At 42.2% G+C, this 13,878-nt stretch overlaps 1 long non-coding RNA gene across 2 annotated transcripts in view; it reads right to left on the reverse strand.

Annotated features, from left to right (window-relative positions):
• Window positions 1-13,878, reverse strand: part of LOC113907358 — a 73,997-nt gene that overhangs the window by 32,681 nt on the left and 27,438 nt on the right. Inside the window, exons 2-3 of one of the 2 annotated variants that reach the window (XR_003515175.1) lie at window positions 8,957-9,386; window positions 6,204-7,024 (exon numbers count right to left, since the gene is read on the reverse strand). This is a non-coding gene — a long non-coding RNA (uncharacterized LOC113907358). Of the gene's footprint in view, window positions 1-6,203; window positions 7,025-8,956; window positions 9,387-13,878 lie in introns of those variants that run through there. The other variant, XR_003515176.1, reaches the window with a different exon arrangement.

Raw genomic sequence — 13,878 nt, forward strand, 5'->3', positions numbered from 1 at the left:
AAAGTTGGTTTTCATTCCAATCTCAAAGAGGGCAATGCCAAAGAATGTTCAAACTACCACACAATTGTACTCATTTCACAGCTAGCAAGGTAATACCAAAATCCTTCAAGCAAGGCTTCAGCAATACTTGAACCAAGAACTTCCAGATATTCAAGTTGGATTTAGAAAAGGCAGAGGAATTGGAGATCAAATTGCCAAAATTCATTGGATCATAAAAAAAGCAGGGGAACTCTAGAAAAACACCAGCTTCACTGACTAAACTAAAGCCTTTGACTATGTGGATCACAACAAACTGTGGAAAATTCTTAAAATGCGAATACCAGACCACCTTACCTGCCTTGGGAGAAATCTGTATACAGGTCAAGAAGAAATCGTTAGAACCAGTCATAGAACAATGGCCTGGTTCAAAATCAGGGAAGGAGTACGTCAAGGCTATGTGTTGTCACCCTGCTTATGTAACTTTAATGCAGAATGTGTGTGTGTGTGTGTGTGTGTGTGTGTGTACTCAGTGGTGTCCGACTCCTTGTGATCCCATGGACTGTACGCCACCAGGCTCCTCTGTCCATGGGATTTTCCAGGCAAGAATACTGGAGTGGGTTGTCATCTCCTTCTCCAGGGGACTTCCTGACCCAGGGATCAAACCTGGGTCTTCCACATAACAGGCAGATGCTTTACCCTCTGAGCCACCAGGGAAGCGCAGAGTGCATCATATGAAATGACAGGCTGGATGAATCACAAGCTGGAATCAAGATTGCCAGGAGAACTATCAGTACCTCAGATATGAAGGTTAAAGCACTCTAATAGCCTTCCATGCTCCTCTGTCCTTGGAATTCTGTAGGCAAGAATACTGGAGCGGGCTGCCATTTCCTACTCAGATCAGATCAGGTGCTCAGTCGTGTCCGACTCTTTGCGACCCCATGAATCGTAGCACGCCAGGCCTCCCTGTCCAACATCAACTCCCGGAGTTCACTCAGACTCACGTCCATCGAGTCAGTGATGCCATCCAGCCATCTCTTCCTCTGTCATCCCCTTCTCTTCCTGTCCCCAATCCCTCCCAGCATCAGAGTCTTTTCCAACGAGTCAACTCTTCGCATGAGGTGGCCAAAGTACTGGAGTTTCAGCTTTAGCATCATTCCTTCCAAAGAAATCCCAGGGCTGATCTCCTTCAGAATGGACTGGTTGGATCTCCTTGCAGTCCAAGGGACTCTCAAGAATCTTCTCCAACACCACAGTTCAAAAGCATCAATTCTTCAGCGCTCAGCCTTCTTCACAGTCCAACTCTCACATCCATACACGACCACAGGAAAAACCATAGCCTTGACTAGACGAACCTTTGTTGGCAAAGTAACATCTCTGCTTTTGAATATGCTATCTAGGTTGGTCATAACTTTCCTTCCAAGGAGTAAGCGTCTTTTAATTTCATGGCTGCAGTCACCATCTGCAGTGATTTTGGAGCCCAGAAAAATAAAGCCTGACACTGTTTCCACTGTTTCGCCATCTATTTCCCATGAAGTGATGGGTCCGGATGCCATGATCTTCGTTTTCTGAATGTTGACCTTTAAGCCAACTTTTTCACTCTCCATTTTCACTTTCATCAAGAGGCTTTTTAGTTCCTCTTCACTTTCTGCCATAAGGGTGGTGTCATCTGCATATCTGAGGTTACTGATAATTCTCCTGGAAATCTTGATTCCAGCTTGTGTTTCTTCCAGTCCAGCGTTTCTCATGATGTACTCTGCATATAAGTTAAATAAACAGGATGACAATATACAGCCTTGACATACTCCTTTTCCTATTTGGAACCAGTCTGTTGTTCCATGTCCAGTTCTAACTGTTGCTTCCTGACCTGCCTACAAATTTCTCAAGAGGAAGGTCAGGTGGTCTGGTATTCCCATCTCTTTCAGAATTTTCCACAGTTGGGGGAGAAATATCAATAACCTCAGATATGCAGACAAAAGTACTCCAGTGGCAGAAAGTGAAGAGAAACCAAAGAGCCTCTTGATGAAAGTGAAAGAGAAGAGTGAAAACGCTGGCTTAAAACTCAACATTCAAAAAACTAAGATCATGGCATCTGGTCCCATCACTCCAGAGCAAATAGATGGGGAAACAATGGAAACAGTGACAGACTTTATTTATTGGGCTCCAAAATCACTGCAGCCATGAAATTAAAAGATGCCTGCTCTTTGGAAGAAAAGCTATGACAACCTTGACAGCATATTAAAAAGCAGAAACATCACTTTGCTGACAAAGGTCCAACAGTCAAAGTTATGGTTTTCCAGTAGTTATGTATAGATGTGAGAGCTGGACCATAAAGAAGGCTGAGCACCAAAGAACTGATGGTTTTGAACCGTGGAGCTGGAGAAGACTCTTTTTTGAGAGTCACCTGGACAGCAAGGAGATCAAACCAGTCAATCCTAATGGAAATCAGTTCTGAATATTCATTGGAAGGACTGTTGCTGAAGCTCCAATACTCTGGCCACCTGATGTGAAGAGCCGGCTCACTGGAAAAGACCCTGATGCTGGGAAAGATTGAAGGCGGAGGAGAAGGGGAGAACAGAGGAGGGGATGGCTGGATGGCATCACCGACTTGATAGACATGAGTTTCAGCAAGCTCCGGGAGTCGGTGATGGGCAGGGAGGCCTGGTGTGCTGCAGTCCATGGGGTCGCAAAGAGCTGGACACAACTGAGTGACTGAACAACAACAAAATGATATCATGATGTATTTTTCATTTGACTGCTTTTAAATTCAGATTTGTTGAGGCATAATTTACACAAAATAACATCTACCCTCTTGCTTCAGTCTCCACCACAGTCAAAGGATACGACACTTTCATTAAACTGTTCTCTCATGTCCTATCCCACCACCCCTACCTCCTGACCACTACCAATCTCATTTCTGTCCTGACAGTTTTGCCTTTTCCAGAATGTCCTATAAATGAAATCACAGTAGGAAGTCTGTGTGTGGCATCTTTCATGTAGCATAATTTTGGTACCTACAGTTTGCTCCTCTATCGCTGGGTAGTACCTTCACTGTATCACATCATAGTGGCTTTAATTTGAATGTCACTTATTGTGAGTGGCTTTGAGCATCTTTAAATATGTTCAAAAGCCATTTGACACTCTTTCCTGTGAAATGAAAGTTTCTGCCCAGTGTTTTATTGGGTTTCTGATCTCACAACTCATTTTTTTGAGAGCTCCTTGTACATTAATGAGATTAGCCCCTTGTGATAGTTTGCAAATACTATTTCCCAGTTTGCTACTGATTTGATAGTATTTTTGGTATGCAGATATACCGTAATTTTTATGTACTGGTCAAGAGTTTGAAAGGCTTTTGACACTACCAAGTTATAAAGGAATTCTTCCATTTTTCCCCCTCCTAGATCTTATATGGTTTCATTTCTTACATTACAGTTGACCCTTCAAAGTGGGGGTGGGCAGTGAAGGTGGGGGTTAAGGGTGCAGTTGAAAACCTGCATATAACTTTATAGCTCCCCTCCCACCCCTGCCCACCAGCAGTTCCCCACCTGTGGATTCAAACAACTGCAATTCAAACCAATGCTGTTCAAGGGTCAACTGCGTATCTCTGACCCACCTCAATGTATTTTGGTGAGCAGTATGAGGTTTAGATTAGAGAAGGAAATGGCAACCCACTCCAGAGTTCTTGCCTGGAGAATCCCAGGGACAGGGAAGCCTAGTGGGGTCTATGGGGTCACACAGAGTTGGACATGACTGAAGTGACTTAGCAGCAGCATGCGGTTTAGATCCAGTATTTTTTTTCAAATTGCTATCCAATGATCACAACACTACTTATTAAAAAGTTCATTTTTTCCACAGTGATCTGAGATGGTGATATCCATACACCATCTCTCTAAGAGTTTTTGGAATTTCTATCCAACTATCCAACAGCAGCAGACGGATTCTTTAACACTACTGCTACACAGCTGCATCGAGTTGGACACAACTGAGCATGCACACATGAAGTAGTGACCAGTAACAGAAGAAAGACTTAGAATTCCAATGAAAAATCACAACACGCGAAACAGTAAAAACATGTCACACAAGTTCAACGTTCATCCACAGAGCAGCAACAATTTTACTATGTACCCATTTTTATAACATAGAACATGTTTCCAAGCGCCATAATTGTATTATCAACAATAAAAAGATTATCTAGATTTTTTCCTCTTTTCTTCTTCCCTCACACTCTTTCGTATTTAACCATATATGTGTTCAATCAAAGTACTCTAGTAATTCAATAGACTCAATGATTATTGATTGATTGCTTCCTAACCATTTTAATTAAGTGACAATCCTTTGAAATGACACTGTTTCAAAATAGTATATATTCTAGAATCTCTCCCTTGCCACCACCTAAATTAGAGAAACCAGCAAACTTTATTTATTATGAAAGGCAAGGAGAGGAGAACTCTGAAGTCACTTTACTACTTGGGTTTAACAGAATATTCCCCCTAGCGCCAAATCTTATCTCTAATAGATAGTATGTGAGAAGACTCTACACAAGTGAAAACAGAAAATGCAATTACATTTTATTGCAAGAAATTTGGAAAACGTATTTTTAACAAAGTTAGCTATTCAAAAGTGTTACCTTAGGCTGTCTCTTAATAGCTCCTTTTCACAAGTGTGAAATTTAATGAAGGCAGCAACATTTACAAGCAAGACCAAAATGGTATCTTAATTACTAGCTGCATCTTCTTAGGCAACAAGAAATTAAATGGAAAGAGAAATTAGTTTTACAAATGGCATCATACATCTTTATGTTACACCCCCCTCCATCAAGTCACAGATGGTTGTATGTCTTGAACTCACTAATATTGTAGGCAATTTTCTTTTCCTTGGACACACTCCAATCCATCACTACTCTAAATTATATCTTATTTTTGAATCATTTACAAGGACTGAAACTGTTTATCAGAGTGATTTAACATGCATTGACCATATGAAGTGGGCTTTTGCCTCACTGGGCTCTACACAAATATGAAACTTACAACTTGTTAAAACCACTGGCTGTATAAGGTACAGTGTTCTCATTACATACAGTTTGGAAGAATACTTTGACCGGATTTCCTAAAGGAAATCAGTCCTTAATATTCACTGGAAGGACTGATGCTGAAGCTGAAACAACAATAGTCTGGCCACCTGATGCAAAGTTCTGAGTCACTGGAAAAGACCCTGATGCTGGGAAAGATTGAAGGCAGGAGGAGAAGGGGATGACAGAGAATGAGATGGTGGGGTGGCATCACTGACTCAATGGACATGAGTTTGAGCAAGCTCTGGGAGCTGGTGATGGACTGGGTAGTCTGGCATGCTGTAGTCCATGGGGTCGCACAGAGTCGGACATGACTGAGCAACTGAACTGACTGAATAAAAATCTAATTAACTCTAATAAAGGATTCCTGGTTCAGTTACTACTACCAAATCTAACAGAAAAACTCTGCAGTAAAGTCATGGATAATGTTACGTCTGCTTGTCATGTAACTCATGTCTTAAAATAGGTACTCAGAAAGCTCAGGCAGGACTGCTCTCCTCAAATGAGTATGTTTAGAGCTCATGCATTACAAAGAGCCCAGAGATTTTGCTTCCAATCATGGCTGAGTAATTCCTATTGGAAAAACAATTCTACATACAAAAACTATGAATTCTGGACACAAACAAAACAAAAATCCAACAACTCCCCTAAGAGTACTAGAGGGCAATCAGAAGCAGAAAGATTCTACAGTGGAGGGCTGAGCCCTGGGCTGAGTTTTCCTTCCACTTCCTAGTTGGGCAGGACCCAAACCATGCCATGCCAAGAGGCTAAGACAAAGAAATCTACAGTCTTACTTTAAGATTGAAAGATTTCAGGGCAAATAGTACTGGGGTCCAGCCCCGGTTGGATCTAGGGTTCCCTTGGGATGACGGCATTGGCGAAAGGATAGCAAAGCGGAGAGATCAGAGGCTTGATCTAATTGGTTTACGCAGAAAGCCAATAAAACCTGTGACACCAGGTTTGCACTGACCACAGAGGCCACAGGCGCTCTCTCAAATTGTGCAAATTGCCCCACCTTAGGCACTTTCTCAAGTGGGTCTTAGAAGCCCGGGCCAGTAAGTGGTCTCAGAGGGCCCCCACACTCCAACTAGTCATCCTGAATGAAGAACAGAGAAGAAAAGGAGAGAAAAGGAAACAAGAATGACACGGGGAGACCAAGTGTGGTGAGCAAGGTCCGTAGCTTTATTTTCAAAAGGAGCTTTTATACCCTAAGTTGTACATAGAGGATAATAGGGGGTGCAAAGGCATGCAAGGTCAGCAGTCCCTGACCCTTATCAAAACCAGGCTTTCTTTCTGCAAACTTATCATATGCAAAGGCTTTTATCATATACAAAGGTCTAAGGTTGTTAACATTAAAGCTACTACTTATATTTCTATATGCCAACTATATTAATCAATACACTCCCAGGGTCACAGTGGGTAAGGGATATGGAAACTTGGCAGCAAGCATTAGCTCAACAAAGAAATCCTCTACTAGTTCTATTTTAACAATTTTAACTCCCCGAGAAGCTCTGCATTGTTAGAATATCTTAAGCTTCCCATTCCTCTCATGGTTGGGATGCTGTGAACAATCACATGAGCAGCTGTAAGAGTCCAGAAACCTGTCAGCAAGTTAGAAAGCTTTCTGAGGGATATGAATTGGAACACACCTATTATACCCTGAAGACTTATTAACTAGAGGTCTAAGTTGATCACCTTACAGAGAAAGGTGGTCAGTGATAGCCCCTCATTAATGTCAGAAGAGTTGGTGAAAGTCGTAAAATAGTAAAACAGACAGATTCTGGTTTTGGGGTAGACGCTCAGGAAGGTCCAGGGGGCGCCCCTCGAGCCCTGACTTGCCTTGCCCGTCAGGCCTCTCCCGCTTGACCTTGTCATGGGTGGGAACTCCCATGCTGGCTCCCAGCATCTCCCCCTTTTTTATTTCTTAAGACAGCCAGATGTAATTCAGTTGCAAGCTTCTGAGTGCTCTGCCAGAGAATCCTGACAATACAAGGAAGAGTAATTATGAAAAGCAGAATTAGAGCAGCCACAGCAGCACAGCTAAAAATAGTAGAATGCTCTTTCCTGAAATAAAGTTAGAGAAAGTGTGGAAAAAGTCACTTGCTACTCCTGCAGCAGTAAAATCTAATTGAGAGTGTTCCATGGTCTTTATCTGGTTGTGAAGTTTCCCTAAATCTAAACTAATATAGGAGCTGTTCCAGATACCTGAAATATGATTTTTAATCTTTTTCCAGTCATAATCTGTCTCCTTTACTTTCAGGGGTGTTACACATATCCACCCGTAGTCAGCATGACAGGACAGTGTCAATTTTATTTTTAATGCCTGTAATTTAGTCCCAATATGTATTACTGCTTCTTCTAGGGTGTCTATCCTCATCTCTAGCTTCCTGTCTATAGCTTCCTGTGTTGCCAATGTTAAAGAAACATTTTTGGACATAGTATCAACATATTGAGCAGTATGTACTTGTTGAGTCAATGATATTGCTGCCACAGTAACAGAAGTAATTGCAGTTATTAGAGCTGCTATTCCCAAGATAAGTAGGTCCACAAACTGTCATGATCTCATTAAATCTTGTAGTTGCTGTAACACAGCAAGACCATAATTATCATACCAATGTGTGGTTACAGTTACAGGCACCATAAGATAGGGTGGGTGTTGTAACACCACAAAAGAGCAAACATTATATTGGGGGGGTCAAACAAGATGAGAGCATACATTGTTCACAAGACACTACATGAGGTCCACCTGAATAATGTATTTGTATATTAAGTCTTTTGGAGTCATTAGCGAAGAGAAAAACATAAGGCGAGGGTAGACAAGCTAAAACAGAATAAGTAGAAATATTTTTTGGCCGGGTTAAGGTAATAGGGGCAGTAGCCATAAGGGCCCTCCAAATTTCTGGTTGCCAAAAAGTTCTGCCCTTAGCTGTATAAGACAGCATAGGAGGAACAAATTGATTACGATGTCATCTAGTGGCGCATAATGGCCAAGGCACTGGATTTTTTTTTTTTTTCAACTGTCAAATCTACTGTTAAATGCATCATTGGTCATTGGATCCTGACCTGGATCCAGGCTGCTCCAGTCCTGAATAGTATAATTTCCTCTTCCTGGTATCCTATAATCAATTCTAGAATTATAAGTACAAGATTTCCAAATCGGACACCCTCAACGATCGTCTATGGTGTTCCATATGACATCTGAAGGGGCAGCATTATGACAATTTGGATATTTTGGTGGAGATTTGGAAAGCAGGGATTTATAGGGGTCAAAGATCCAAGGCATGCTGCTGCTGCGTCGCTTTAGTCGTGTCCGACTCTGTGCGACCCCATAGATGGCAGCCCACCAGGCTCCCCCATCCCTGGGATTCTCCAGGCAAGAACACTGTAGTGGGCTGCCATTTCCTTCTCCAATGCATGAAAGTGAAAAGGGAAAGTGAAGTCGCTCAGTCGTGTCCAACTCTAGTGACCCCATGGACTGCAGCCTACCAGGCTCCTCCGTTCATGGGATTTTCTAGGCAAAAGTACTGGAGTGGGGTGCCATTGCCTTCTCCGGATCCCAGGCATACGAGCCAGTAATATCCAGACTGGCCGGTAATTTAAGGATGGGGAATCTGTTATAATTGCTTTTTTAGAGGCTCCAATACATCCTTCTTTGGTAGGAGTAATAAAGCTTCCTGTATGATCAAAGGGGAAGTTAAAACAAACAGGAAGATCATCTGTTAACCCCTTAAAGGTATAACTGAAATTAACAGGGTATTTATCCTCTGTATAGGAAGCATATGACCCTCCCAATAACTGAGGCTGGTTTGTGTGGACCCGTATAGGGTCACTGTTTCAAGTAACTACTTGAAAGGTCAGAGGATCTGGGAAGTATGCCCAGTACTTTTTTGGAGCGGGGGAGGAGGCGCTTACCTGGCAAGATAGTAAGGCAAGCATAGCAATAAACACTCTCTCAGGAGAGGCTGGAGAGCCCTTCGGGGAAGCTATCCCTTGTAGCTGGTGACAGAGCATCTTAATCTGTCCCCAGGTAGGTATGGAGGCTTGTTGAGTTGCACGAGTTGGGCGTCCTGGTGGACTCCTGTGGGGTAAAGAATTAGGGGGAACAATATCTTTCATACGGAGTGGTGACATCTGTCTGGTGGGTGGTTCTTCTTCCTGTTCATCCGGGATCTCTGGTGTCATTAGTCTCGAGGTCAGCGGGACTTCCCACATTGGTGGAGGGAGTGGAAGTAGAGGATGTCCCTTCTTTTTTTGTGGTCTAGGCAATAGGGGGACCAGGTGTCTGGGGGGCTGCGATATGACGAATCAGTCTGTCCGGGATCCAAATCGGAGAATCTGCGTCCTGTGGAAAAACACAAGCATATCCTCAGCCACTAGTTAATAATGGGTCGGGACCCCTCCATTGTCCAGAGAGGAGGTCCTTCCACTTCACCAACGGCTTTTTATTTTGTTGTTCCGGACACCAATGACAAAGCATTGTAGTGGCTCTGGATGAATCAACATTCAGGTTATTTATTACAAAGAGACCATGCTGCAGGATCTGATTGGGGGAACTATATTTAAATTCCCCTTCCTGTAATTTTTGAATTTGTATTTTTAAATGGTAAGGAAGAAAATGCTACAATGTGAAGAGCAGGCTCCATGTGGACCTAAAAGGCTAAAAGAACTAGAGAAAAATTTCAACTGCTGCCCACCTTGGAGATGAGTTTCCAGTTCCACTTCAACCAACCTAAAAGCTTGATTTAAAAAAAATAAATAAAATGGATACTCTTAGGAGGAACATAACAGAATCCAAAGCCTTTACAATAATATGTCATTCATAATGTCTAGGACGCAACCCAAATGTGTGCCATGATTCAAAAATGGGAAAATGTGAATCATACTCAGATATTCATTCAGTGGAGACTGACTCCAAGGACCCCATATGTTGAAATTTACATACAAGGAATTTAAAGCAGCTATGATAACTATGTTCAAAGACATCAAGGAGAATATGCTTATAAGGAATAAAAAGAAAAAACTCAGCAGATAAGTAGAAACAGAAAAGGAGTAAATTGGCCATTTTAGACCCAACAGAAGCAGAAAAGATTCAAAAGAGGTGGCAAGAATACACAGAAGAACTATGCAAAGAATGTCCTAATGACCTGGATAACCATGATAGTGTGGTCATTTATCTAGAGCCAGACATCCTGGAATGTGAAGTCAGGTGAACTGCAGGAAGCATTACTACAAACAAAGCTAGTGGAGGTGATAGAATGCCAGCTGAGCTACTTCAAATCCCAAAAGAAGATGCTACTAAAGTTCAGTTTGGTTCAGTTGCTCAGTCATGTCCGACTCTGCGACCCCATGGACTGCAGCACACAAGGCTTCCCTATCCATCACCAACTCCTGGAGCCTACTCAAACTCATGTCCATCAAGTTGGTGCTGCCATCCAACCACCTCATCCTCTGTCGTCCCCTTCTCCTCCTGCCTTCAATCTTTCCCAGCATCAGGGTCTTTTCCAGTGACTCAGTACTTCACATCAGGTGGCCAAAGTACTGGAGTTTCAGCTTCAGCATCAGTCCTTCCAATGAATATTCCAGGGCTGATTTCCTTTAGGATGGCCTAATTGGATCTCCTTGCAGTCCAAGGGACTCTCAAGAGTCTTCTCCAACACTACAGTTCAAAAGCATCATTCTTCAGCACTCAGCTTTCCTTATAGTCCAACTCTCACATCCATACATGACTACTGGAAAAACCATAGCTTTGACTAGACAGACCTTGGTTGGTAAAGTACTGTCTCTGCTTTTTAATATGCTGTCTAGGCTGATCATAGCTTTTCTTCCAAGGAGCAAGTGACTTTTAATTTCATGGCTGCAGTCACTATCTGCAGTGATTTTGGAGCCCCCCAAAATAAAGTCTCTCACTGTTTCCTTTGTTTCCCCATCTGTTTGCCACAGAGTGATGGTACTGGATGCCATGATCTTAATTTTCTGAATGTTGAATTTTAAGCCAACGTTTTCACTCTCCTCTTTCACTTTCATCAAGAGGCTCTTTAGTTCTTTTTCGTTTTCTGCCATAAGGGTGGTGTTATCTGCGTATCTGAGGTTATTGATATTTCTCCTGGCAATCTTGATTCCAGCTTGTGCTTCATCCAGCCCAGCATTTTGCATGATGTACCTGCAAAGTGCTGCACTCAATATGCCAGCAAATTTGGAAAACTCAACAGTGGTCACAGGACTGAAAAAGGGCAGTTTTCATTCCAATCCCAAAGAAAAGCAGTGCCAAGGAATGTTCAAACCACCATACAATTACGCTCATTTCACATGAAAGTAACATAAAGCTCAAAGTCCTTCAAGTTAGGCTTCAACAGTACATGAACTGAGAACTTCGAGATGTACAAGCTGGGTTTATAAAAGGCAGAGGAACCAGAGGTCAAATTGCCAACATTCGCTGGATGGTGGAAAAAGCAAGGGAATTCCAGAAATACATCTACTTCTGCTTCATTAACTATGCTAAAGCCTCTGACTGTGTGGATCACAACAAACTGGAAAATCCTTAAAGAGACGGGAATGCTAGACCATACTTGTCTCCTGAGAAACCTGTATACAGATCAAGAATCAACAGTTCCAACAAGACACAGGAACAATGGACTGGTTCCAAATTGGGAAAGGAGTACGTCAAGGCTGTATACTGCCACCCTGCTTATGTAACTTACATGCAGAGTACATCATGCAAAATGCAGGGCTGGACGAAACACAAGCTGAAATCAAGACTGCCAGAAGAAATATACACAATCCTGGATATGCAGATGATACCATTCTAATGGCAGAAAGGAAAGAGGAACTAAAGAGCTTCTTGATGAGGGTGAAAGAGGAGAGTGAAAAGCTGGCTTAAAACTCAATGTTCAAAAAACTAAGATCATAGCATCTGGTCCGATCACTTCATGGCAAATAGATGGAGTAGCAATGGAAACAAAGGCAGATTTTATTTTCTTGGGCTCCAAAATTACTGCAGACAATGACTGCAGCCATGAAATTAAAAGAGGCTTGCTCCTTGGAAGAAAAGCTATGAGAAACCTAAACAGTGTATTAAAAAGCAGAGACATTAGTTTGCTGACAAAGATCTGTATAGTCAAAGCCATGGTTTTTCTAGTAGTTATACAGATGTGAGAGCTGGACCATAAAGAAGTCTGAGCACCAAAGAGTTGATGCTCTTGAATTGTGGTGCTGGAGAAGACTCTTGAGAGTCCCTTGGACTGCAAGGTGATTAAACCAGTCAATCCTAAAGGAAATCAACCCTGAATATTCACTGGAAAGACTGACGCTAAAGCTGAAGCTCCAATACTTTGGCCACTTGCTGCAAAGACCTGACTCACTGAAAAGACCCTAGCGCTGGGAAGGACTGGGGGCTGAAAGAGACAGGGCAACAGAGGATGAGATGGTTGGACAGCATCACTGACTCAATGAAGATGAGTTTCATTGAAAAGACCCTGGCGCTGGGAAGGATTGGGGGCTGAAGGAGACGGGGCAATGGAGGATGAGATGGTTGGACAGCATCACTGACTCAATGAAGATGAGTTTCATTGAAAAGACCCTGGCGCTGGGAAGGATTGGGGGCTGAAGGAGACGGGGCAATGGAGGATGAGATGGTTGGACAGCATCACTGACTCAATGAAGATGAGTTTCAGCAAAGTCCAGGAGACAGTGAAGGACAGGGAAGCCTGGCGTGCTGCAGTGCATGGGGTCACAGAGAGTCGGGCATGCCTAAACAGCAGCAAAAAATAGAAAAGGAATAAATTGGACATTTTAGACTTGAAATTACAATATCTGAAACAAAAAAGTTCACTGGATGAGCTAACAGCACATGAAGGGAATAGGAGGACATTTGAAATTAACAGAGATTAGACAATATTTAGAAAGAAAAAATATATTAAAAAAAAAACCTCCCAGAGCCTCAGGGACTTATGGGAAAAGGTATAATGTATATGTAACTGGATTCCTAGAAGGAGAGAAAATACAAAATAAAAAATATCTGGAGGAATGAATACTGGCCAAAAATGGACTAAATATGCAAGATATAAATTTGCAAGCTCAGCAAACCCCAACAAACACAAAGAAAAATATGCCCAGTCACAGTCATAATCAAAATGACAAGAATTACCTTGAAGCAGCCAAAAGAAAAAAACACATTTCATGTAAAGAATAATAAATGATTTAAAGTCTGCTTACTTCTCACCAGAAACAACAAAAGCCAGAAGAAACACTGGATCAACAACTTTAAAATTCTAAAAGAATAAAAAATGATAAATCCAGACTTCTATACTTGGTAAAAATATCCCAAGAATTAAGGTGAAATACTTCTTTCCTATAGTTGGGCAGGGGAGAGTTGGGGGTAGGGGAGGTTTTGTTTTCCAGGGGGTCTCGAAGAGTCGGACACGACTGAGAGGACTTCACTTTCACTTTTCACTTTCATGCATTGGAGAAGGAAATGGCAACCCACTCCAGTGTTCTTGCCTGGAGAATCCCAGGGATGGGGAAGCCTGGTGGGCTGCCATCTATGGGGTCGCACAGAGTCGGACATGGCTGAAGTGACTTAGCAGAGAGTTTTAGATAAAACAAAACTAAAACAATTCACTATCAGCAGATCTGCATTATAAGAAATGCAAGGAAGTTATTAGGCAGAAGGCAAAGGATACCAGGTGGAAACAGATCTTTACAAAGGAATGGAGTAAATAAACCAAGATGGCTGGTTCTTGTATTTTATGTGCTGCGGTACATAAATTTTAATTCTAAGTAGGTTATGAAAAACGAGTTTATATATTTTAATTCCTAGATTAATAAGTTTCTCTCTC

This window comes from Bos indicus x Bos taurus, chromosome 17 (genome assembly GCF_003369695.1).
Source record: "Bos indicus x Bos taurus breed Angus x Brahman F1 hybrid chromosome 17, Bos_hybrid_MaternalHap_v2.0, whole genome shotgun sequence".
NCBI lineage: Eukaryota > Metazoa > Chordata > Mammalia > Artiodactyla > Bovidae > Bos > Bos indicus x Bos taurus.